The sequence below is a fragment of the Peromyscus eremicus genome, chromosome 1 (genome assembly GCF_949786415.1).
Source record: "Peromyscus eremicus chromosome 1, PerEre_H2_v1, whole genome shotgun sequence".
Classification (NCBI taxonomy): Eukaryota; Metazoa; Chordata; class Mammalia; order Rodentia; family Cricetidae; genus Peromyscus; species Peromyscus eremicus.
This window is the reverse complement of record NC_081416.1, coordinates 188,838,094-188,864,244: the sequence shown is the minus strand read 5'-3', so window position 1 is coordinate 188,864,244 and position 26,151 is coordinate 188,838,094. Positions and strand designations below refer to the sequence as shown.

At 37.7% G+C, this 26,151-nt stretch overlaps 1 pseudogene; it reads left to right on the top strand.

Moving 5' to 3' along the window:
* The first annotated feature begins 1,123 nt into the window (after positions 1-1,123).
* Positions 1,124-26,151, top strand: part of LOC131903600 (vomeronasal type-2 receptor 116-like) — a 48,912-nt pseudogene continuing 23,884 nt past the window's right edge.

The following is a 26,151-nucleotide window of genomic DNA, read 5'->3' as shown; positions in this document are numbered from 1 at the left end:
GCTGGATTAGATCTACCTGGGGGCCCGCGTCTATTAGGGCAGAAAATTTGCCCATGATTGCTATGGTGCAAAGTCCTCCAGGAACACTGCAAACGCTCACCCTTAGTCATGCATCTCCCCTGCAAGCTAGTGTTAGAGAACAGCTAGCAGAGGGGAGGATGTGCAAGGATTTCAAATGTTCCCAGGGATCAATAGAAGCCTTGCCTCCCAGAGATTGGAAACAGATGGTCAAAGCTTGCCTGTCAGGAGAGGATTACCTGTTGTGGATTCAAGAGATGGAAGCATTCGGCTAATAAATGTAAATCGAAGAAGGATACCAAGAGGAATACACTGTGTTATATAAATGATATTTTGCTTACCCATAAAAATGAAGGAGTTTTGCTTGCCACATCTGTACAGCTTCAGCAGAGTCTTGTTCATGCAGGGTTGTTAATTGCCCTAGGAAAGTGGAAAGACAGCTGCCTTTTCAGTATTTGGGACATTTATTGTATTCTAAAAATTAAACCTTAGAAAATGGAAATGAGGAAACATAGCTTGCAAACTTTGAATGGTTTTAAAAAATTATTTGGGATATTCAATGGCTATGGCCCTATTTGAAGTTGTCTGTGGGAGATCTGGAGCCCTTCAGTGAGATTCTTACAGGAAATAGTGATCCTAGTTTCCCTAGTTATCTTACAGAAGTTACTGGACAAGTACTGGCTCAGGTGGAGCATGCCATTCAACATCAGCAAGTATGCTATGTTGACTATGCAAAACCATGGGGAATCTATGTGCTTCCTACATGACATACTCCAACAGCTGTGTTATTGCAAAAGGGCCATTATTGTGTTTGAATCTAGCTGTTTCACCAGCCAGAGTGGTGAACTCTTATTATGAAGCAGCAGCTTGTTTAACACAGAAAACCTGGATAGATTCTAAGTTATATTTTGGTAGAGAACCAAGTGTGATCAACATTCCTTTTACTAAACGACAAGCTGATTGTTTATTTTAATATAATGATTTATGGACAATTGCTTTTGCTCAGTTTTGGGTCCAAATTGATAATCATTTTCCAGCTGATTGATTGTTTCAATTTACCCAAATGCATTCATTTATATTTCCTAAAGTTGTGATAAAAGATACCATGAAAGATGTTGTGATGGTTTTTACTGATGGTTCATTCAATGGAAGAGCTGCTTATGTCATTAATGGTAAAGGTTATGTAGTACAAACAGCTCCAGCTTCAGCTCAGTTAGTAGAATTTTGAGCTGTGCCTATGGTTTTCCAGTTTTTTTGTAAATAGCTCATTTAATTTGTATACTGATAGTCATTATATTTTAGAGGCCTTCAATTTACAGAGACTGTTTCCTGCATTGGGACTACTAATGGTAAGGTTAGGATGTTATTTCAGCAAATTCAAGATGCCATTTATCAAATAAAGTTGTCATGTTTTGTGGTTCATATTACGGTCGTTGCAATCTTCTTGCCCCTCTAGCTGATGATAATACATCAGCTGATAAATTAACGCAGATGGTCACCTCGTCCCAGGTAGAAATGGCTCAACAGTCACATGCCCTTCATTATCAGAATAGCAGAAGTTTAAGGAAAAAATTTGGCCTTACCAGGGAAGTTGCTAGTCAGATTGTTAAGCAATGTGATGTGTGTCATCAGTATTTTCCTGTGCCTTCCTTAAGGGTAAGTCTTTGATACTGTCTTTCCAATCATTTATGAAAAATGGATGTTACTCATGTTGCAGAATGTGGCAAATGAAAATATGTACATTTGATAGTCAATACCTATTCAGGGTTTTTTGATGGCTATTGGGCAAATTGAAGAAGCTACCAAGCATGGGATAGCTCATTGCTTAAAATGTTTTTCATATATGGGGATTCCTAAAATTATAAAAACAGATAATGGTTTGGGATATATTAGTAAAGAATTTCAGCAGTTTTGTTCCCAATGGAAAACTGAGCATAACACAGTCATTCTTTATAATCCTAAAGGACAAGGTATGGTTGAATGAGCCCATGGTAGTCTCAAGATCCATCTTCAAAAAATAAAAAGGGGGACTTATATCCTCAGTCTCCATATGATGCATTCAATTATTCCCTTTTATTTTAAATATTTTGAAAATGGATGCCCATGAGCAATCTGCCACATATAGATTTTGGCATGATGGCACTCGAACAACTTCTGCTGAGGTGAAATGGAAGGACCTTTGCACTGGGTTATGGAAGGGACACAACCCTCTTTTGATATGGGGTCGAGGATGTGTTTGTGTTTATTCACAGGAAGAAAATGAAGCTCGATGGCTGCCTCAGCATTTGCTGTGGTGTACAGAACAGAGGATTGCCAGTCCAGATGATACTGTGCTTGCTGTTGCTTTCCCGGAGGGGTTGGAGTGAGATTTACTGAATCAATGTTCCTGATCCCCCAATATTTCATCCTCTAGTCTGGAAAAGGAAGGAGATTTTGGTTATGGTTAATGATTCTCAGCTTCTTGATAGACATGCTACACCATTTTCCAGACCTCTGTGAGTATTAATTATTCTGGATCCAGCTGAGAAATGCCTATCGGTTTCTCCAAAATAAACCTGTGACTTGGTGTTTGACCACTTATCCACACTATATCTTGGGACAAGGAGGTCACTTTTGCCATTATAGTGTTTATCTTTTGTTGCCAAAAGGAAATAGAAAGCCTGAAAACAAGTGTCTCAGAGGTTTTCCCTCTGTGGGAAAGAGACTTTTTAGGGGAATCCAACACTATTATGAAAGTGACATGTGGCTGAAGCCCCTCTTCAGGATAGTATCACTAGATTTCAGAGATATGTCTAGACTGGTCAGGAAACCAAATTAGGAGGCACTGAAGAGCCCCTCCAAAATGATGAGGAGGAGTGGGATGAAAGTTTTGCTGTTGGTATTTGGTACTCGGGGACTGGAGCAACCGAAAGTTATCTTTGGAAGCCAGAGGCAGTGATGCATTGGATTTTAGGAGAGGGAAAATAAGGCGTTCAGAATTATGGAGTTACTCCTACCACACTCACAACAAAAAAACACATTTTCTTGTCTCTTGAATAGATCAATATTAGCTTGTGTTAATGCACCCTTTTTTAATGTAAGTTATGAGAATTGTAATTAACAAATTGTGAGTCCATTTTTAATAATCATACTAGAATTATGTTAACTCATTATTGTTTGCAACCTCTTCTTTTCACAATGAAAATATTACTGGTTGGAAACAGGTTAGAACTCACCTGAGAGGAATTTGGTGTGATGCTATTGAGTCCTTAGATTTGATGTAGTTAAAAAAGAAATGCTGGATTTTGATGCAGCTAAAACAACTAAAGACATCCTTGACCAACTTAAAATGGTCATTCCATGTTAGTCATCCTTTACTCCCTTATTAGAGTGTATTGCAGCCATAGGAACATGTGTATTGCTAGGCATTATTTGCTTGTGTATTACTATCAAGTTATTTGTGAACTCTTGGTGGAAATTTGGTTCAGAGTTCATGGAGTTAAGCTCTGCATCCTCCCTTGAAATTTTCTAGAGGCTTGTAGTTAAAGACAGATAAGTCCGTTTTAGCATTTTTCTACCTAAGCAGTGAATGAATGATGAAATTCACAAGACTAAGACTGCTTAGTTGAAAAAGGCAATCTAATACAGGAAAAGTCATCTGAGGGGTTCGGGGCACCCTTAGAATATAAAGTGGGGAATTGTGAGATCCCACAGGGACTCCAGCTTGTGGTTTGATTCCGTCTTGACTTAAGTTCAGGGAGTTCAAGTATGGCTTTGCTCCTCAAGTCTGAATAACAGGATGTTTGGCCAAAGAACTGGTTACTAGACGTCTTGCTCAACAACGCCAAGTAACAAGGTGTTTGGTCAAAGGTGTGGTTACTAAATGTTTTGATAAGTAAGAGGTGTTTATGCTTGTTTGTTCCTTGAACCGTGGTAAGAAGATCTCCCCTACCCCCCACCTTGTTTTGGGTATAAAAAGGCTATGATAAATAAAATCGGGGCTGTTGCAGTATTCACTGAGCCCTCCTGATTCTATCTTCTGTCTTTTGTCTTTTTCTTTCTTAATCCTCACTCCCCTATTCAGGTACTCTTGGACAAGTTAGCTCGTCCCTACATTACACTCCACATAGCTGTATACTTGCTGTCTTTACAGGTGAGATGATAATTGGGGGGAAACACATGGAATAACACAGCCATATCTCAGGTATTGGCTGCCTCCCTATAGCATATGTACCAGATAAAGAGACTTTGGAAGTGGGATGAGTAATTCAGAAAAGATCTAGTGTTGTATGCTTCATAGTGCATTGTGCAAGTAGAGTTTGTAGGTGGAAGTTTCTCTCTTCCTGCCTGGCCCTGCAGTTGAGATGAATTTCTCCCACCCATGGTCCTGCAGCTACTTATAAAATAATCACTCAGGCTTAATTTAATTACAATCTTATGGCCTATGCCTTTAGCTTATAATAGCTAGCTCTTCCAACTTAACTCAACCCATTCCTATTAATCCACATGTTGCTGCATGGCTCTGTGGAATTACTTATTCTCTCACATCTTGCTTCTCCTGGCAGGAGCTCACAGCATCTGCCGTGACCTGGCTTTCTTCTCTATCTCACTTGAATTTCCCACCTGGCTCCATTCTGCCCTACCATAGGCTAATGCAGATTTATTTATTAACAAATGGGAGCAAAAAATATTCACAGCATACAGAAAGACATCCCACAGCACTTCCCCTTTTCTGTCTAATCAAGAAGGAGAATTTTAACTTTAACAGTAAAGTTTTATATAACAAAAGTTATTAAGCAAGAGTTACAGTTACAGTATCTAATCTATTTATATTTGGTAAAATAAAAAAAAATTCTATCATCAATCCTATATTTGTGAATCTATAGTTTTATATCTAATTTATCTTTTACCATAACTAAGGAAAAACTATAATTATAACTATCTAGTCCAACTCCACCAAAGACCTGAGAAAGATATAATATTAACAAAGTAAACAGGCAGAGCATTGTAAGCAACTTTCAAAATTCTAGAAATGACAGATACATCTGGCTGCTTTGTTTTTGCAAAATTTAGTGTTCACTTTCCTATGGGTCCTGAATGTCCAGTTTATACAACATATTGTCAAGCAATCCAGGCAAGCTCAGTTTTTTTTTTCCCTAATGGCTAACTTTTGCCATAAAGAAAGCAAGCTCCATGTGGAGTTTCTTCAATGCCCATCATCTTCTCTGAAGTAGATTGGTGCTGCCAGGAGCAGACATGTCTCAAAGTCCAGAAAAGTCTAAATTCTTAAAACACTTCAAATGCCATATTTTGTAGGTCTTTGAAGTGTTTGAAGATTACCTACCCACTTGAAATATATCTTTGCATATCTAAAATACTTAACTAACATGACTATAAATTTGAGTATTAGCTGGGTGGTGATGGAGCATGCCTTTAATCTCAGCACTCTGGAGGCAGATCCAGGTGGATCTCTGTGAGTTTGAGGCTAGCCTGGTCTATAGAGTGAGATCCAGGGCAGGCACCAAAACTATGCATAGAAACCCATCTCATAAAACTAAAAAACAAATGACTATTAATTTGTATTTCTTAACTATATATTACATTTTTAAATGAGGTACATAAACATAATACCTTCCACAGGAATAAAAATGTATATAAAGTGTAACAAAATTAACTTTAAATTTGTATCAGTAACCCCAAATCCATAGCAATGTAAAACATTTCAAACAAATTGTTGATCTTTAAAAGTAGGTTCAATAATCTATCCTTTTATCCTATCATATTTATATCCCCTTTTCTTTTTAGTAATAGATTGCATTTATAATCAACCACCTTTAAATAAAAATAAACATCTATAAACAATATTTGGAAATTTGGGCATAGCTTCTAATACTACTTCCTGTTGGTTGGGAGTTCTGGCAATCTTATGGGGATCCTGAAAAAATTAAGAGTTATAGTTAAAATATGGCTGTAGTAGTGTATGAGAAGTTATCGACCTTTTCAGGGGTTCTTGGTTGATCAAACCATAATAGCCTAGAAGAAATCCACAGGTTCTAATCTTCTGTATAAACAAACACAGAACCTCATTTCCAAAACAACATATTCCTAGACACAAATTTCTAAGTCAAGATACCTTTAAAATATACATATTGGTTTAACCGAGTAGCCTTTATAATCAAATGTCTCTCTCCAGTTAAAATTCCCAAAGACAACACACTCCAGAATGGGTGTGTAATTTCCAAATTTGTGTGGCTTAATTTTTTTATATTATGGAATTAATTTTATTATATATATATATATATATATATATATATATATATATATATATATCATACATATTATGATTGTCTATACAGTCAGACCATTGTTTTAAACTGTAGTGTGATTAGGACCAAAGCAGTAGACTTGGGTGCTGACTCCACTCCTCTTGACTTCTTAACATGGCAGAGATTTGTTTACCACCAATTCTAGGAAGCAGTGGGTCTATGCCTCCATCAAGCAGTGTGCAGCCCAGAAAACCCCTTTTTTTTGTCTGTACTAGCAAAAGCTAAATCCACCACGCAGTGCACTGCATGGCTTGGAGACATCTCTGTGTACTATGGTGGGAATCTGCCATGCTGTAGGTCAAGCCCACATGCCCTGAACACTCCATACTGTAGCTCAAGCCTCCATGCTGAGGCATCTTTGTATTATAGCTTGCCTGAGAGACACAACTAGGAAGTTGCCCTTTGCTCCATTTTAGAAACCTTCTTTAAAGCTTTCTCAGGTTTTGGGTGGAAATTTTTGCTAAAATGTTGGGGATCAAAGGTAGCCAGAAGGTTTTCTGGTCTTGCCAAGCCCTAATGTGGGGATGAATCTATCCTACCCATGGTCCCACAGTCACTTATAAAATAATCATTCAGAGGCTTATATTAAATACAAACTCTATGGCTTATGGCTTTAGCTTATATTAGCTAGCTCTTTCAACTTAACTCAACCCATTCCTATTCATCTATGTGTTGCCACATGGCTTTGGGGCACTACCTGTTCTCTCATGTGTTGATTCTCTTGGCAGTGGCTCACAGCACCTGCCCTCCCCCTGCTTTTCTTCTCTGTCTCTCTTGGATTTCACACCTGGCTCCATTCTACCCCACCATATGCCAATGCAGCTTAATTTATTAACCAATGGAAGAAACACTTATTCACAGCATACAGAAAGAAAGCCCACAATGAAAGTTCATAAAGGAAATCCTGTGTCAAGAGTGTGGGTAAGTGGCCCTATCAAAATGGGAGTGTGGATTGAACCTATGTGTATGTCAGAATTGTAAAGGAAGGAGAGACACCACTGAGGAATAGTGTTAGTCAGCAAAGATACATGTGGTTCAGGACATTGAACATTGCTGAAGTCTGCAAATATTTAATATATTCTGTAGTGACAGGACTTATGGAGAAAAGAAAACAGTGGTATAAGGTGATCTCCAAATCTCCTAAAAGGATTTCATCTTTCAATTATGAAAAGTATGAATGAGCAGAACAAAGGAGGATGAATGCAGTTAATAATCAGTATTCTTACTGAACCATAAAGTATATATTTTGTTTAGTGCTCATTTGCAAAGTGGTCACTGTGGTTGGTGATAGATATATTATTGAATGTGATTGATTGTAGTGATTAGAATACCAAATTCACAATCCCAAATCTTCCCATTGTACCCTTGTTATATGTAATATTTGCTAATTAAATGTTCTAAATTATACAAAAGAAAAGTGAAACAAAACAAAGTACACTTGGAAACACAATATTATGTTAACAATCTGCTATTTAACTAGCATTTTAAGAATCATGAAACATATTAATATTGATGTTGGTAGTGTGCATGATGGTTTTTTACTTGTAATAAAAACTAGCATTTATTTCTAAGATTAGTGGAATTGTTCCCAAAATGACTGTCCATATGCTAATGATAAGATGTCTTTACATAAAATTAAGTAAAACAAAATAAATTGATAAAATGTTTGAATCTCTTTGACAAATGTGCACAGTGTAGGGTCCCTTGGATCATTTTCTCTATAAATGTAGGTAAGGAGAGTTAAGAAAATGCTGTTCTGCTATGAGTGAGTACATACCATGTTTGTCTTTCTGAGTCTGGGTTACCTCACTCAGGATGATTTTTTCTAGATCCATCCATTTGTCTGCAAACCTCATGATGTCATTGTTTTTCTCTGCTGAGTAGTATTCCATTGTGTATATGTACCACATTTTGTTTATCCATTCTTCAGTTGAAGGGCATCTAGGTTGTTTCCATGTTCTGGCTATTACAAACAATGCTGATATGAACATAGCTGAACAAGTGCTCTTGTGATGTGGTTGAGCATTCCTTGGGTATATGCCCAAGAGTGGTATAGCTGGATCTTGGGGGAGATGGATTCCCAATTTTCTAAGAAAGCACCATATTGATTTCCAAAGTGGTTGTACAAGCTTGCATTCCCACCAGCAGTGGAGGAGAGTTCCCCTAGCTCCACATCCTCTCCAGCATAAAGTGTCTTCAGTGTTTTTTATCTTAGCCATTCTGACAGGCGTAAGGTGGTATCTCAGAGTTGTTTTGATTTGCATTTCCTGATGATTAGGGATGTTGAGCAATTCCTTAAATGTCTTTCAGCCATTTGAGTTTCCTCTGTTGAGAATTCTCTGTTTAGTTCTATAGCCCATTTCTTAATTGGACTGTTGGGCATTTTGATGTCTAATTTCTTGAGTTCCTTATATATTCTGGATATCAGTCCTCTTACAGATGTGGGGTTGGTGAAGACCTTTTCCCATTCTGTAGGCTGTCGCTTTGCCTTGTTGACCATATCCTTTGCTCTACAAAAGCTTCTCAGTTTCAAGAGGTCCCATTGATTGATTGTTTCTCTCAGTGTCTGTGCTACTGGTGTTATATTTAGGAAGTGATCTCCTATGCCAATTCATTCAAGACTACTTCCTACTTTCTCTTCTAGCAGGTTAAGAGTAGCTGGATTTACATTGAGGTCCTTGATCCACTTGGACTTAAGTTTTGTACACGGTGACAGATATGGATCTATTTGCAGCCTTCTACACATTGATATCCAGTTATGCCAGCACCATTCGTTGAAGATGCTTTCTTTTTTCCATAGTATACTTTTGGCTTCTTTGTTAAAAATCGTATGTTCATAGGTGTATCAGGGTCTTCAATTCAATTCCATTGGTCCACATTTTATGCCAGTACCAAGCTGTTTTTATTACTGTAGCTCTATAGTAGAGCTTGAGGTCAGGGATTGTGATGCCTCCAGAGATTGTTTTATTGTACAGGATTCTTTTGGCTATCCTGTGTTTTTTGTTTTTCCATATGAAATGGAGTATTGTTCTTTCCAGGTCTGTGAAGAATTGTGTTGGTATTTTGATGGAGATTGCGTTGAATCTGAAGATTGCTTTTGGTAAGATTGTCATTTTTACTATGTTAATCCTACATATCCATGAGCATGGGAGATCTTTCCATTTTCTGACATCTTCAATTTCTTTCTTTGGGGATTAAAGTTCTTTTCATACAGCTCCTTTGCTTGCTTAGTTAGAGTTACCTCAAGGTATTTTATATCATTTGTGGCTATTGTAAAGGGTGATGATTCTCTGAGTTCTTTCCCAGCCTGTTTGTCATTTGTATATAGGAGGAGTACTGAATTTTTTGAGTTAATCTTGTATCCTGCTACATTGCTGAAGGTGTTTATCAGCTATATGAGTTCCTTGGTCAAATTTTTGGGGTCACTTATGTATACTATCATGTCATCTTCAAATAGTGAAAGCTTGACTTTTTCCTTTCCCATTTGTATGCCCTTGATCTCCTTATAATGTCTTATTGCTCTAGCTAGAACTTCAAGTACTATATTGAATAGGTATGAGGAGAGCGGACAGCCTTGTCTTGTTCCTGTTTTTAGTGGAATCGCTTTGAGTTTCTCTCCATTTAATTTGATGTTGGCTGTTGGCTTGCTGTAAATTGCCTTTATTATGTTTAGGCATGTTCCCTGTATTCCTTATCTCTCCAAGATCTTTATCATGAAGGGGTGTTGGATTTTGTCAAAGGCCTTTTCAGCATCTATTGAGATGAAAATATGTTTTTTTTCTTTCAGTTTGTTTATATAGTGTATTACATTGACAGACTTTCATATGTTGAACCACCCTTGCATCTCTGGGATGAAGCCTACTTGATCATGGTGGATAATTGTTTTGGTGTGTTTTTGGAGTCTGTTTGCCAATATTTTATTAAGTATTTTTGAGAGGAGAGTTCATAGCACTAAATGTCTACATGAAAAAAAGAAGAGATATGTCATATGTTAGAAAACATAACACCACACATGAAATCTAGGGAAAAAAAAGAAATCACACCCAAAATTACACAGCAAGAAATAACTGAACTCAAGACTTAGATCCAGATATAGAAAGAAAAACAAATATAAATCCCAAAATCAATGAAACAAAAGATGTTTCCTTGACAAAATCGATAAGATTGAAATATCCTTGTCCAAACTAATTAAATTTGGTGAGAAAAATATCCCAAATTAGCAAAATTAAAAATGAAAAAGATGACATAAAAACAGATACCAAGGACATCCAGAGAATCATAAGGACATATTTTAAATACCTTGACTCCACTTAACTTGGAAATTAAAAGACATGGATAATTTTCTCAATGCATACCACTTTCCAAAGTTAAATCAAGATCATATAAACAATTTAAACAGATCTGTGACTCCTTGTGTAATAGAAGCAGTCATTTGAGCTCTTCCAACCAAAAAATAAAAATTAAAAAAACAAAAAAACCTCAAAACCAAATGGTTTTACTACAGAATTTCACAGAAGACCTAACACAAATAATCCTCAAATTATTTCACAAAATATAGAGAGGAACATTGTCCAATTCACTGTCCCAACCAAATAAGCACTCAACAAATAATGAGAATTACAGACCATTTCCCTTGTGAACATAAATACAAATTTCATCAATATATCAAAAGCAAAGAATCCAAGTACACATCAAAATGATCATTCACCATCATCAACTATGTTTCATCTTAGAGGTGTAGGGATGCTTCAACAGATGACAATCAGCAAATATAATCCATCATCTAAAGAAATTGAAAGAAAAAACAACACAAGATCATTTCATTGAAGGCAGAAAAGGCCTTTAACAAAATTCATCACCCCTTTGTTATAGAAGTACTGGAGAAATTAGAGATACAAGAGATGTACTGCGGGATACTAAAGGGAGTTTACATCAAGCCCATGTCAATATGAAGAGAAAATCATAGTGACTCCATGAAAATCAGGAACAAACAAAGCAACTCTATGTCAAATCAGATATGATATTTTTGCTTCATCTTACTATATTTTAGGTTGTCATGTTTAGTTGTTTTCTCTTAGAAGCCTGTTCATTTCTAATGAGATCCAGAAAGGAAGTGGATCCAGTGAGGAGGAGAGTGTAAGGATTCAGCACATTTTTGTTCCTGATGAGAAAGTAAATGCTGTCTCAGGTCTACTGGGTGGACCAACTGCAGTTTAGCCTCAGCCCTTCGCATCCCTTGACAAAGAGGATGGCGAACTTGAGCTGATTCATGGATCTCTCTCCATTCTTTGGAGACGCCCAAGATTGTAGTCTGATCCCGGTTTGTTATTTTAATTTTTTTTTTTCCGGCTACAGCCATGGGACAAAGGGACTGATACATTGTCGGATAAGGGCGGGCACCAGTAAACCTGGCCACATAACATTGTAAACCTGGCCACATAACAGAGTTGTGGGAACTTCTACCAGCAAATGGGCAAATAAGAGTTACTTTATTTCCAAGCTTTCTGCTAAAGTTCTAAACCCTTCTCCTTCCCCACTTCTCAGTCTCCACGTGGAACCTTTTCTGTCTGACTTCCGAGGGCAGTGGGCGGGCTCAAATGGGCGGACTTGAGTGGTTTCTACGACTTGCCCTAACTCACCTTAACTCCACCCAATTATTCTCAAACTGCCTTGAGAAGCACAGACGGGTCTGGAGGCGGTTAAGATTCATACAAAGAAGTTTACAGTAGTCAGGATGGCTCTTAAGCCAAAAAATCAGCTTATATTCTCAGACAAGTCTTCCAAAAGTTGTCTTTAAGCCATCAATCATCAGGGAAAAAAATTCAGGACATGGAGTAAAATCCATCTCTTGTTCCCCACACCTCCCCGACTAAAACTTAAGCATCTGGAGAGCAAGGCTCCTGACCCCACAGGCAAAAGAGTCATCTGTGGCATTTAAGGTGTGCCAGGGAAGAGATAAAAGCCTGAAAACAAAATTGCCAAGTGCTAGCACTCGCTGACTCCCAAAAGCTGTTGGGTCCCTGTTTTAAGTGAGGAAAAGGCCACAGGCTAGTGAATGCCCTGCCAGGCCATCAACAGCCTTGTTAAAAGTGCCTCCTAGAAAGACAAAGAGTCAGCTGACTGCCCCCAGGCACCATGATGCATGGGTACATCAAGCTAAGACCTCCAGCAGACCTAGGCTTGGCTACAGACATGGCAGGGAACCCAGAACACAGCAGGGAAGCTATCTGTTTCTTTCCTTCTGGACACCAGAGCCACTGACTCAGTCCTAGGAGTTTGGGGATGCCACCTCTCCTTTATTGTCGGGTACAGAGGACAGCCTTTACCACCTCACCAGATTTAATTGCACTTTCAGAGTTACTTAATAAAAAAAGATTTCCACCTAAAATAAGAGCTCATTTGCTTCACTCCAGATCCACTGCCTGTGTTTCTCACATGCATACAGACAGGGCCCTGATCTTTGCCTTGTCCCTAATTCCAAAAAATAAATTCTCATGCACACAAGCTTTTCTCTTCCCAGTTCCCTGTTCTAACTCACTGTTCAGCTAATGATACAGGACCACCACAGAACCGGAGTCCAGAGATCATCAAATAAGAAACTGTAACAGCTAAAAGGTATTTACACCCCCAGACACAAAAGCATCTGGGTGCTACAAAAAGACTTCAATGTAAACATCTATTACTATGAGATGCTTTTGACAATTGATCACCTGTCTCCTAGATGCGGAACTAGTAAAGGAAATAGGTGCTTTAAAATAATCTGTCTCTGATAAAGCTTAACATGTTTCAAATTCCATAGGGACAGGCTGGATCTACCTCAGATAAATGTCAACATAAAATAATAATGATTCTTTTATCTCTCTAAGTTTTTTTTTCTGTGTCACCAGCATCTTTTCAAACAAAAAGTTCCCAGCCACAGCCAAGAGGGATACATGTCTCCAGAACAAAGGGATGATAGACAGCATTCCACAACGCCTGTCTACCTCTACCTCAGGAAACTCCCCTTTTCCATTCCCCCAGAGCCAACCAATGTCCAAATTCAGCTGGAAGCAGTTTTTGTGAGGAACGATGCTCTTAGTCCCATCTACCTGCTTTTTTATAATAAGGGAAAGTCTGGGATGTAAGAATTTGGACCTTAATTACATCATCAGCCTTTGATGGCATCCCAGCCTAAAAAGCAGGTGGGCCCTCTGTGCATCTCTCTGTCTCTCTCCTTTCTGCTCCTTCCTCCCGTCACCCCCCTCTCAACCCCCCTCTCTTCCTCTCCCCGTATCCCCCCCTCTCTTTCTCTCTCTCCCCCCTTCTCTCCCAATAAAGCTCTAATAGGTACCCATGGCTGTGATTCTTTTAATCAGCACAGACCTCTGCCAGCATGGCCGCCGCGGGTGGCAACCAGACACGAGGAGCCCACCATGGCATAAACAACAGAGAGGTTGGAAGGAACTGGGAGGATTAGAGCGAGGGGAAATTGTAATATGGATATATTGTGTGAGAAACAAATCTAGTTTCCATAAGAGAAAATAATAAAAGAAATTTTGGACTTTGTATCTATCTCCCAGTGTCATGCTAGAATTTTTTTCCTCTTAAGCAATCACAAGTCTTGTGAATATGTCACAATCACTGTAATGTCATATATACACCTCCCCTGTGGTGTTCAGGAAAAAAAATGTTTCTCTCAGTCTGTCCACACACTCTGAATTTTACAATCTTTACAGACCTTCACCAAAGAAGGGGATAAATAGTGGGGATAAATATGTTGTTTTCCTCATCTATGGCTGTGAGCTTCACAGTCTCTTATTGTGTGCAGCTTGGTCAGTTGTAGGTTTTTGTTTGAATTTCCATCTACTTCAAATGGGAACTTTTCTGGTGAGGACTGAGAGATGCAGTAATCCATAGTATAGCAATAATTTACTAGGCCTTGTTTTAATGCTGTGTCCATTTGGCAGAATAATAGCATTTGTTTCTAATGTAGAGTCTATGAACTAGCTAGCCATAGAAATTTAGTCATGTTTATATTTCCAGTCATGTGTTCCATACTATGGTAGTCACCTTAGATCCAATCAAAAAATGATTGATTACAAACCTAACTTTTGGTCCATTTCCCCCACAGGGCAGTTGTTACTATAGCTATCATGGTTCACAGCTGGGTGAAGGTGATGATTGTGCTTCTTCTATTAGATGATTCATAGAGTTTCCCAGCACTATGAAATTAAAGCAGAAGAGATGTAGCTTTCAGATGACTAACATCTTGGTTCTTCTATATTATGTGACTCAGCATGTCGTGTCTTCAACAATGGGGTCTTATCAATAATTACAGAGGATCTAATCATGTAACTTCTTGTTATATATGCTAGATAATACATGTGAAAAATATATAGTGTTTTATGTTTAGATTATAATACATTTGTCTAAAAATTTGGTCCCCAATTCTATCCCTTTTTTCAACAGTTATTTTGGTCTTCTACTTCCATACAGGTGAATCAGTCTTCATCATATTAGTCTGTGCATCCAAATACATGTGCATAAGGTGCATTTTTAGTAATATCTCAACAGGCATCTAAGACATTCTTTCTGTTTAAACAGTGCAGAGAACAAAAATGGGTGTGTATATAGGTGGCGTGATATGCTGATTGAGATACACAGAATTCCAAGAGGTTGTTCAGATGGCTTGTGTATTTTTCAGTGGTACTGCATGTTTGTTTGGTGCACATGTTTCACCTTGTGCATTTACAAATTTATGTACCTACTCATGTCTCTCTCTGTCTCATTCTCTTCCCCCAACTCCGTTTCTCTCCAATTGCTTTTGTTAAATTTTTTACACCTATAAGAATATTCATCATTATCATGACAAAAATATGCAATAAGTTGTGTATTAGAGTCATGTGCTGCTTTGTCAACTTTTGTATGGTGTAAGTTTCTAATTGGAATTATTTTCATGCTGTTACAATTCTTTAGACGGTACATATAAGTACTTGTTAGATATGGGATATGAATAAACATAGGGTTCTTAATTAAGGTAATTAATTTTTAGGCACACAATGGTTTGGATTATGGTCATATACATTGTATTTTTCAAACATTTTATCACATTCATTTTATTTGTTTATTTTTTCCCATACATTTATGTACTGTCTGTCAAGTGTAGGTTAGTGTATCACAATAACAGCAGGTTCTCTTCTACCATGATTTGCATTTTGTGATCAAACTCATCTCTTCAAAATCATCAGAAGTATCTTCACCTGGCTAAGAAAGCTTGGTGACCCATATGGTAAATTTATTTATAGCTGGTGGCTAATATTCTTACCAAAAATGTCAAACTGTCACTTCCAATAGATATGTAGCAAAGTAGTTTTTCTTATAGTTACTGAAACTGTGATTGACTTGGTATGTCAATGTGGATTACAGAAAAAAACACATTGATTTCTTATGTTAATAGCATCATAAAACCTCATGTATCATAAGAATATATACTTGAAAATTTGAATTTTAATAGTTTGTCTACTATATCATTGTAGATACAACCTTTTAGTAAGTATTTTTATGTATTAATATAATAAATATTTGCTTCTGGTGGTTATAAAACACTTTACAGCTTAATGTTTCTTCTTTTGATTTTTGACATATTTATATTAAATTTGGAAATGCATGCCAACTTTCAGATTTACCAACATTCATAAGTCTTTTCTTAGTAATATGAATGAAAACTTAAGTATCATTTGATAAATTGTTAATTACTGACCTACATAATCTTTAAGAATGTGCATATACTTTTCTGGTATGGATAAAAAGACATAATGATCATTCTTTTTTTCTACAGTATATACTTTTTGGTAGAGGAGCTGGACTGGAGGACAAAGTAAGTAGTGGAAAGGAAAAGGGAGTTGAGAGAGAGAATGCATGGAGCGACAACTAAAACTAAGGGGTATTTGGGGGTTTTTATGAGTACAGAAACAATACAGTAAAACATATATGTAGGTGATCTAAAGGAAGTTATCATGTAAAGGGGGGAGTCCTAACTGTACATCTCTTGTCACCAAATGAAGGTTCTAGAACAGGATTGGGTTACATATAATTGAATACTTGGTCCAAGAGACTCCATGGGAATCCCTAAAACAAACCAGGCTGTTGCCAAAACAAGTTTCCTCTGCTATCCATGATAAAAATGTCTCACTGCTGAAGAAAACACTTATGCAAATTATTGAACATGGACATGTCTAATTGGTGCCTACGAAGAACATTCACCCTTACCTTCTAGCATCTTTTGTACAGAAACTTACTCTACATGTTTCCAAAGGAGAAATGTGCTGTGGGATGGTCTGTGTGTCAAGTATGTTGCTGATTGGTCAATAAATAAATCACTGATTGGCCTGGGGCCAGGCAGGAAGTATAGGCGGGACAAGGAGAATAAAGCTGGGAAGTGGAAAGCTGAGTCAGAGAGACACTGCCAGCTGCCACGATGACAAACAGCATGTGAAGATGCCGGTAAGCCACAAGCCACGTGGCAAGGTATAGATTTATAGAAATGGATTAATTTAAGCTGTAAGAACAGTTAGCAAGCCGGGCGGTGGTGACGCACGCCTTTAATCCCAGCACTCGGGAGGCAGAGCCAGGCGGATCTCTGTGAGTTCGAGGCCAGCCTGGGCTACCAAGTGAGTTCCAGGAAAGGCGCAAAGCTACACAGAGAAACCCTGTCTCGAAAAACCAAAAAAAAAAAAAAAAAAAAGAACAGTTAGCAAGAAGCCTGCCACGGCCATACAGTTTGTAAGCAATATAAGTCTCTGTGTTTACTTGGTTGGGTCTGAGCGGCTGTGGGACTGACAGGTGAGAAAGATTTGTCCTGACTGTGGGCCAGGCAGGAAAACTCTAGCTACAAATGGTGCCCAACGTGTTGGCAACAGTTTCTACCTAAAACCTGAGAAAAGATTCTAAAACGGAGCTAAAAACAGCTTCTTAATTGTCTCTCTCAAATGAGCAGCAGCTGCCAGTTTGAGCTACTGGCTGGTTCCTAGTGTGCGCGCTCAACCTGCTGTATGGCGGGAATGAGGCCTCTGCAAGTGGCACATTAAGCTGCGTAGTGGATTTAGCCTTTGCTAGTATAAAACAAAAAAAGAGGTTTCTGGGCTACACGCTGCTTGAATAAAAGCATAGACCCATGATAGCTCCCAGATTTACCACCACCATGTTGAGAAGCTGAGGTGGGTGGAGCCAGCAGCCATAGCACTGTTTCAGTCTTACAAATGCTGCAGTTTAAAGCAATAGATTCACAATAAGACAGATTCAGATGTAATAGTTTACAATGTGTGTAAAATATACGTAGATTTGAAAGAGACAAAAAAGGTGATATATACGATTATATAAACAAATACATAGTTTTAAAAAATAAAGTCTTTAAAGAGACAGTAAAATTAATATAAAAAATAAGCCACGTAAAGATGAATATTACACAGAGAATCTGGATTGTGTTGTCTTTGGAATTTTTTTTCACATAAGAGATTTACTGGGGAGAAGAACAGAATTACAGCTGTCTCTAAATGGGAAAAAAGACAGTCAAGGGCTTGGTAGAGCGAAAAGCTTTTTTTTTTATTTTGCAATACAGTTCAGTTCTATATATCAGCCACAGATTCCCTTGTTCTCCCCTCTCCCACCCCCCTCACCTTCCTCTCAGCTGGATCAGGCCCTCTGAATGGGTGAGACAGTTGATTGGCTTGATCTGTTTGGGAGGCATCCAGGCAGTGGGATCGGGTCCTGTGCTCATTGCATGAGTTGGCTGTTTGAAACCTGGGGCGTATGTAGGGTCACTTGGCTCGGCCTGGGAGGAGGGGACTGGACCTGCCTGGACTGAGTCTACCAGGTTGATCTCAGTCCATGGGAGAGGCTTTGTCCCGGAGGAGGTGGGAATAGGGGGTCTTTGGGATTTTTAACTGCAGAAAAACATTTGATTGTAAAAGCTGTTGAGTTATGCCAAAATGTATATTTTAAAGATACCTTGACTTCAAAATTTGGATGTAAGGATGTGTTGCTTTGGAAAGGAGACTCTGCTTTTGTTCCCAAAGAAAGCCAGAGGCTATGGATTTGTTCCAGATTAAGATAGATCAGGTTTGACCAGCCAAGACCCCCTGAAAGGTCTCAGATGACACCATGGCCCAGATGATCCAACATCCAGAATGGTTTGAAGGCAACTGCCTCAGACAATACAGCCTCATGGACTATTCCATAATCCTAAAATTTTCTTTGTGTCCTCATAAGATACAGCAGTCCCCTCCAGCAGGAAGTAGTAAGAGAAGCTATGCCCAAATTTCCAAATTATATATAATTTTACTTTGTTAAGGTTAAAACTTTCCCTTTTGAAAAAAAAAAAGAAAAGAAAAGGGGAAGTGCTGTGGGATGTTCTGTATGTCAAGTGTGTTGCTGATTGGTCAATAAAACACTAATTGGCCAGTGGCCAGGCAGGAAGTATAGGCAGGACAAGGAGGAGAATAAAGCTGGGAAGTGGAAAGCTAAGTCAGAGAGACACTGCCAGCTGCCACGATGACAAACAGCATGTGAAGATGCCAGTAAGCCACGAGCCACGTGGCAAGGTATAGATTTATAGAAATGGATTAATTTAAGCTGTAAGAAGCTGTTAGCAAGAAACCTGCCATGATCATACAGTTTGTAACCAATATAAGTCTGTGTGTTTACTTGGTCAGGTCTGAGGGGCTCTGGGACTGGCAGGTGAGAGAGATTTGTCCTGACTGTGGGCTAGGCAGGAAAACTCTAGCTACAGAAATGTAATGAGCAAGTTAGCCACATGCCTTTTACTTACAATGGCATATTTCCCAAAAGATATGCTAGGGAAGTGAAGGCACAATGCTTGTGGGAATCACCACCTTTTCAGAGATTTGACTTAAGGCCCACTCCACAATATAAAACCCATACCCAACACTGACTGGATGACCAAGAGCCTAAGATTAAATTGCCCAGGGTCTACAGTAAAAGCAAATAACACTGGCCTAAATAAGAAAAATGTATTTTGTCTTTTATTATATAATATATAATGTTAATTAGATAATACAAAATTAATCATAAAATTATATTTTTCTTATACAGTATATTGTATGTCTACATATAATATATCATATTGTATATGATATGTTACATATTATGTATCTATATATTAATAGATATGAAGAATATATATATATATAGTGATAAAATAGCTCTTAATGATATTCTATTATACTTATAGATCATGATCTTATTCAACTATCATCAAAGAAGCTTCCTCCTGGAGCAGACTAGAAAAAAATATCAAGATGATAATTCTACATTATGGAAAGTGTAAGAGGCATGGTAGTACTCAGTTTTAAATGGAATGTCTCTGGAATGTCTCCATCAACTTCCTCCCATCAGAGCTCAGGTAATCACATGGAAGAAGAAGGAAAGAGTGTATGAGCCAGTGCGTGTTAAGGAGAAAAAATCAGTCTCTCTAAATATACGTGAACAAAGCTCTTATTATCTCACAACTACTAACCCAGAATACATAGTGCTTGCACAGGTCTGCCCTTTCCTTATATTGTAGCTTCCAGTTTAGTGATTTTATTGGATTTCTGAGTTTGAAAACTAGTGGGTCTCTGATTTATGTACCACCTCTTGGGCAATATTCCTTCTTTTGGTTTGTCTTCTCCAACATTGATGTGACAGTTTTCTTTGATCTCGTTTTATTTCATATCATTATGTGTAAATGGATGAACGAGGAGCTGAATGAATGAATGAATGAATGAAACCTTTCCACTAACATAAACCTTAACTGTAACATGAATCTTAAAAGGTCTTATTAATAAAAACAAACCTGGAGCCAGGTATTGGGGTGAACACTGAAAGATCAGAGAAACAGAACAAGCCACATCCAACCTCACCTTCCCAATTCCTCATCTAATCTTATTTCCTCAGACTGAAAGCCTCTGAGTCCTCATCTGAATGGATCTCAGCTTAACTGCTGCTAAAAACTAAAAGCTTAAAAAAGCTCTAGTTCCTGGTCCTCACACCTTGTATACCTTTCTGCTTCCTGTCATCACTTCTTTGAATTAAAGGCGTGTGTCACCATGCCTGGCTGTTTCTCTGCCTCTGGAATGCTAGGATTAAATGCATGTGCTACCACTGCCTATGTTAATATAGTGACTGTTCTGTTATCTGACCCCCAGATAAGTTTATTGGGGTGCACAATATATCAAAGGACAAAATATCAGCACACTAAACCACTGAACTCTTTTTATAACCTGTTGGGATGGGGAAGTTCACTTTTCTCCTATGGAGTGACAGTATGTAAATCAACCACTGTAGGGTAGCCCTCATGTTCAGGAGATGTTATTAACATGTAATGGAATCCACAGTGTTTGGTATCTGTAATTTTATTTGGTTACAGTTCAGTGGGTTTTTTTTCTTTGTTGGTGTTGTATTATTGTGTTATCTTGGTTTTGGGGTATTTTCTTTTACTGAGATTCTCTTTGTCTTTGAGAATGAATTTAATTTGTTAGGATAGGGAAGAGAGCATCTGGAAGGACTTGTGGGAGGGGAAGAATATGGACAAAATATATTTGAACTTAAAATTGTTTTACATTATAAAAATATGAAAAAGAATTAAAATAACATGCAAAAATTCATTCCATATCTATCTATCTTCTTTCATCTGTCTATCTGTCTTTTTCTATCTGTCTCTGTTTCTCTGTCTCTCTGGCCCTCTGTCTCTGTCTGTCTCTGTCTCTGTCTCTCTCTGTCTCTCTGTCTCTCTCTCTGTCTCTCTCTCTCTCTCTCTCTTTCTCTCTCTCTCTCTCCATTGATTTGTATCACATCTACCAAAAGATATCGATGACAAGTCCTTCTTTGGCATTCCAATGCTGTTTGAATTATTAGGCTATAAACATTTTAAGTAAATTCACATCTTTCATGAATATATCTGCAGTTCAAACATTTCATTGCTGCAATGGAATTTTGAAAATCCATTAGTGTGTGGATACAAAGAGCAAGAGGATTGTCTTTCAGGAAAACAATTGTTTGGTATTTGCTTTATCTACTTCTCTCTTATTTATGAGAATTTAAAGGATATGAATTTTAAGAAAACAAAGAGTACTATTTATTTCTTTGTTTTAGAGAGATTTCAGAGCATCATGTCAAAGAGTAAATAGTAGTAGGTCTGCTGAGTAGGTAAATGAGAATTTATAATGTCCACTACAACACATTTGAAGATGAGGGTACATAATGCAATGTATTAGTCTAAATTCTTTAAAGAAAGAGAACATAGAGAATGAGTACATATATTTGTATATTTATGAGATTTATGGGATAGGTTTCCGTGGTATGTTCCAGGTAGTTCAGCAATGGATATTTCACACTGGAGTGACTGAAAATCCAATAGCTCAGTTCAGGAGACTGGATGTCTCAGCAGTCCAAAGCTGGTGTTGGCATCTTTGAAGGTTCCTGGAGAGATACTTATTGCCATTCTGTGTTGAAATCATAAAAAATCTGAAACAAATATCTGTTAACTAATTCCAGAGCAGCATTAGAGATTGATATGGTACATGAGTAAGAACATGTCTCTGAAAATTGAAGGTTTTTTTTGTCCTGTGCCCTTTGTCTGGTCTGTTACAAGAAGTTGGTGCCCATCTTTATGGCAGGTCTTCTTACTCCCAGTAATCTTATGAAGAACATATGTTACAGGCATTCCTAATAGTTTTTTATATTATTCAATATGCAGTCTAGTAGTAAACAGATCCTAACCTTCAAAAGTCCATTCTTTATCAGCATGACACACAATCCAATCTCTTCCTGTCATGCTTAATTCTTTATGAAAACAATAACCAGGTCACATGTTCCAACTAATGATACAACAATCTCACAAACAATGTCAAATGCATCATTATACATTTTAAAATAGATGGCGAGGTCCTTTGAGGAATACCTAGTCTTTTTTCTCATAGCATTACTGACTATGAATATATATATATATATATATGTATATATATATATATATATACATATATATATATATACATATATATATCAATTTTATGACCTATGAAAAATAATGAATTTAATCACAAATACTGACATATATGCATGATTTTAAACAAAAGGTGTTCATAACAAAATATATCTTCTGCAACTCTTTGTGTGGTTTTAGCTGGTATTCATAAACTTATTCTTCTCCCATTTGTTATCTATTTCCCCCTACAATAACCAAGCACCTAAGAAGGTCTTGTTTGTTTTCCTGTAGATGTGATGTCCAACATCATTCTGAATGTCATGGGCTCTGTATCATCCTACATGGATTGGTTTTACATTCAGTTTCCCACTGGCATTAATCACAGGACATGGTAACACAGACCATAGTACTAAAAGATCTGCTGTAATCCAGACATAATCTTCTAGACCTTCATTATAGAAAAACAACTCAAAATTTTCTCCGTAGTGTAGACCAATCACATCTCCTAGCACTGTTAATCCTATAGCAGTCTGCTCACCTAAGGACATTGAAAGTTCAAACTGACCAGGGTGAAATACAAGGTTCTAGTTTGAAGAAATAATTGTGGTGTCTCTGGGCAATAGTACTCTAGCTCCAAAAAACACATTTCTAGGACAGCAAATTATAAAGTCATGGCAGTGATAAGCATTATTTCCTGAATCACTAGAGGTGATATGGAGTGGAAACATTCCAATTTCTAAACCGTAATTCATTGACCCATAAATGATGGCTAAAAAAGAAAGCATACAATAGACTGGATGCTGATTAAAATCACACACCACCTCCTGGAGAGCACTGTAACAGCCCCTCTATGCAATCACCACATGAATGGTAATCTACTTTGCAGAGGCCATTTTACTAATAACAGCTGGCTTATAAAATAAGGTGGAGACCATATTAAGCCTAGTGGATTCCTTGAATATGGGCCTAAAGTTACAATTCCCTGCCTATGAAGAGAGTTTGTTGGTAAGAAATAATGCTCTGTTGGTGTCCCAGTTCCTCCCCTGAAAAGTCAAGTCTGGTTATAGGAGATGGTTGATTTAGGCTCCATACTCCCTATTGCTAAGAGTATTAGATGTGGATACTGTCATTGATTCCTGAGAGTTTCCATTGCTCTAGGTTTCTAGATCATCACAAAAATGCACCAGACTCCAGTTGTCTCTCCCAGTACTCTCCTGCCTGGGACTGATCTAATTCATCTGCATACATGTTACAGTTGTGGGACTACTAACAGTGGGATGAGGGTCTGTCTCTGATTCTGAGATTTTGAGACCCATTATTCCTACTGGTTTGCTTCCTCTATCCTTAAGAGAAGAGGAAATGTCCAGTCTTATTGCAACTTTATATACCATGGCTGGCTGATATCTATAGGAGGCCCACATGTATCTGAAGAGAAACAGGGGAGGAATACTGGAAGGGTGTGTTGGGGGAGTGGGAGGATCAGAGGATCTGGGGGAGAAAAGGGAGGGGAAATGATTGATATTCAAAAACAAAAAGAAATTCTCTCTCTCTCTCTCTCTCTCTCTCTCTCTCACACACACACACACACACACACACACACACACACACACACACAAGTAAGTAATGTTGTGTGAAATACCATGATGGTGTATAAAGTATTCATTAAGGTACTAGATGTTAGATTTCACATGTGCATTATGTCCAGATAGGCAAATCCATAAAAGGAATAAGTATCTAATCCATTAAGGTGAAAGTATTTTGCTTTCTTCTTTTTCATTATCCAACTTTTATTAAAAACATATTTTCTCATACAATATGTCCTGATCATAGTTTTCCATCCCTCCACTCATTCCAATTCCACCCAATCTTCCCTCATATTAAGATCCACTTGATATCTTTCTCTCATTAGAAAACAATGAGCTTCTAAGATGTAACAACAAAACATAGAGTAAAATACTATAAGCTAAACCAAAAGCCAGCACATCATAGGATTGAAGTGATAAGTTCAAAGAGTGTTGTGCCTAAGTAGCACATCCCTTACAGGACAATACACAACATCCACATGTCCTGTTTAGTTATCTCAGTTAATCTTTCTGTCTATGTTCTTGATGCACAAGTGATACTTTTTCTGTGTATAAGTGATGGAGGGATTTCCTACTTTCACTGTCAACTGGATGATTTCAGATGTTTCTGTCTGCTTTCTACTGTACATGACTAAGAAAGAAATAGTAACGGTTATCAATCTTCAGACTAGTGTCTGTGGGATTTTGTTCACTCCATTCTTTCATCCTTTCCTCAAGGAGCTTATATATGGGTTGGAGCAAACATTCATTAATATAACATAATACAAAGTACTTTCACTGAGTTACCTTATGCTGTGAACCAGGAAATAGAGCCCTCCTCATCACAGCTTCATTTGGTTTATTAGATGAAGGATTCATTTAGAGGCTTTTAAATTATAATGCTTTATACAGAAAAGAGAAAGATTTCCCACCACTCTCATATTCTCATAACAGGATAAGTAGCTGGTAAACCCACCAGGTATGGATAAGTAAAACTAATCTACTCAATGGTTTACTAAGGATTAACTAGGACAGCAGTTGAGCAGTAGCTCAAAGCCCAGAATCTGAACAAGAAATTTCATTTCTGAATTAATTAGCTCATTTGGAATGGAATAATTTAGTAGGACCATTAATTCTCTCAATGTGAGAAATAAATGGATTGTACTGGGTGTGGACATTACATTGATCTTCATGTTTGGATGTATTATAGAAGGAAAGGAACTCTGATACACACACCCTAAGCAAGGGAGAATCAACTTGTTTCCTTTGGTTTTGTAAATCATGATGTCTCAATCATTCTGGTGGGTTTCATCCATCATGGGATTTTGATCCTTTCTCTTTCCCACTACACTTGGAATGTTGTCATCATCTAATGTAGCCTGTTTACAACAACCTCAGTTGTTTTCATATGAAAAGTTTCTTGCTTCATTCTTGTGGCCAAATTAACCAAAGAGGACTTCATCCCTGAGCTCTTACTGCCTGTTGTTTTAGCTGAAATCATGGTGCCTGTGGGTACAGAAGAAAAATCTATAAACATATTTTCCAACTTGTTTTTCACCTGAATATAGGGCCTCAGATGCATAGCCCAATGGAAGAAAGAGTTCCAGAATTCTCAGTGGCAGTGAAGGAGGTATAAGAAAGTCCTCAGAGTAAGACAGCTCTCTGCATTACTGTGACAGCCTCACCCATCAACAAAGTTAGAAGCGCATATGGTCACAAACACTTAAGCTAAGTATAAACCTGCTGGACACTGTGAGATCTGGATCCATCAGACTTATGTCTGAGCAGACATGTGTGTTGATGGGATGTTTTCTTTTGGTTATTATCATCAAGATCTTGTTTAACCACAGTCATGTATATGCCTACAGCTCCTCTGAGTGTTATTTCAGAATCAAAGAAGATTTTCACCATGAAGGAGATGTGGTCATTGGTGTATTTTTTCCTGTTCATACTATTTACACAGATAACAAAGTTCTACACCCTAATCTGCCATACTATTTCACCAACCTCCAAATACAGTAAGTGCTGTAACTCATTTATCCTGTTTCAGATTTCATGTTACATATGACCCATGTGATATATGTATTCAAACCTCTCAACTTCCTATTTTTATGAGGAAAAACCCTTTTCCAATGCAAAATTCCTTATTTAATTGTATATTAGTCTTCTCTTATTTTCTTTTCTCAAAGATAATACAATAAGGTACTTGTTTATTAATTGTTTCCAAATATGATAATTGTAATCTTGTGATCTTACTTGGCCATGCCTTTACAGCCACATGTTTCTCACGTTACATCTTCAGAGC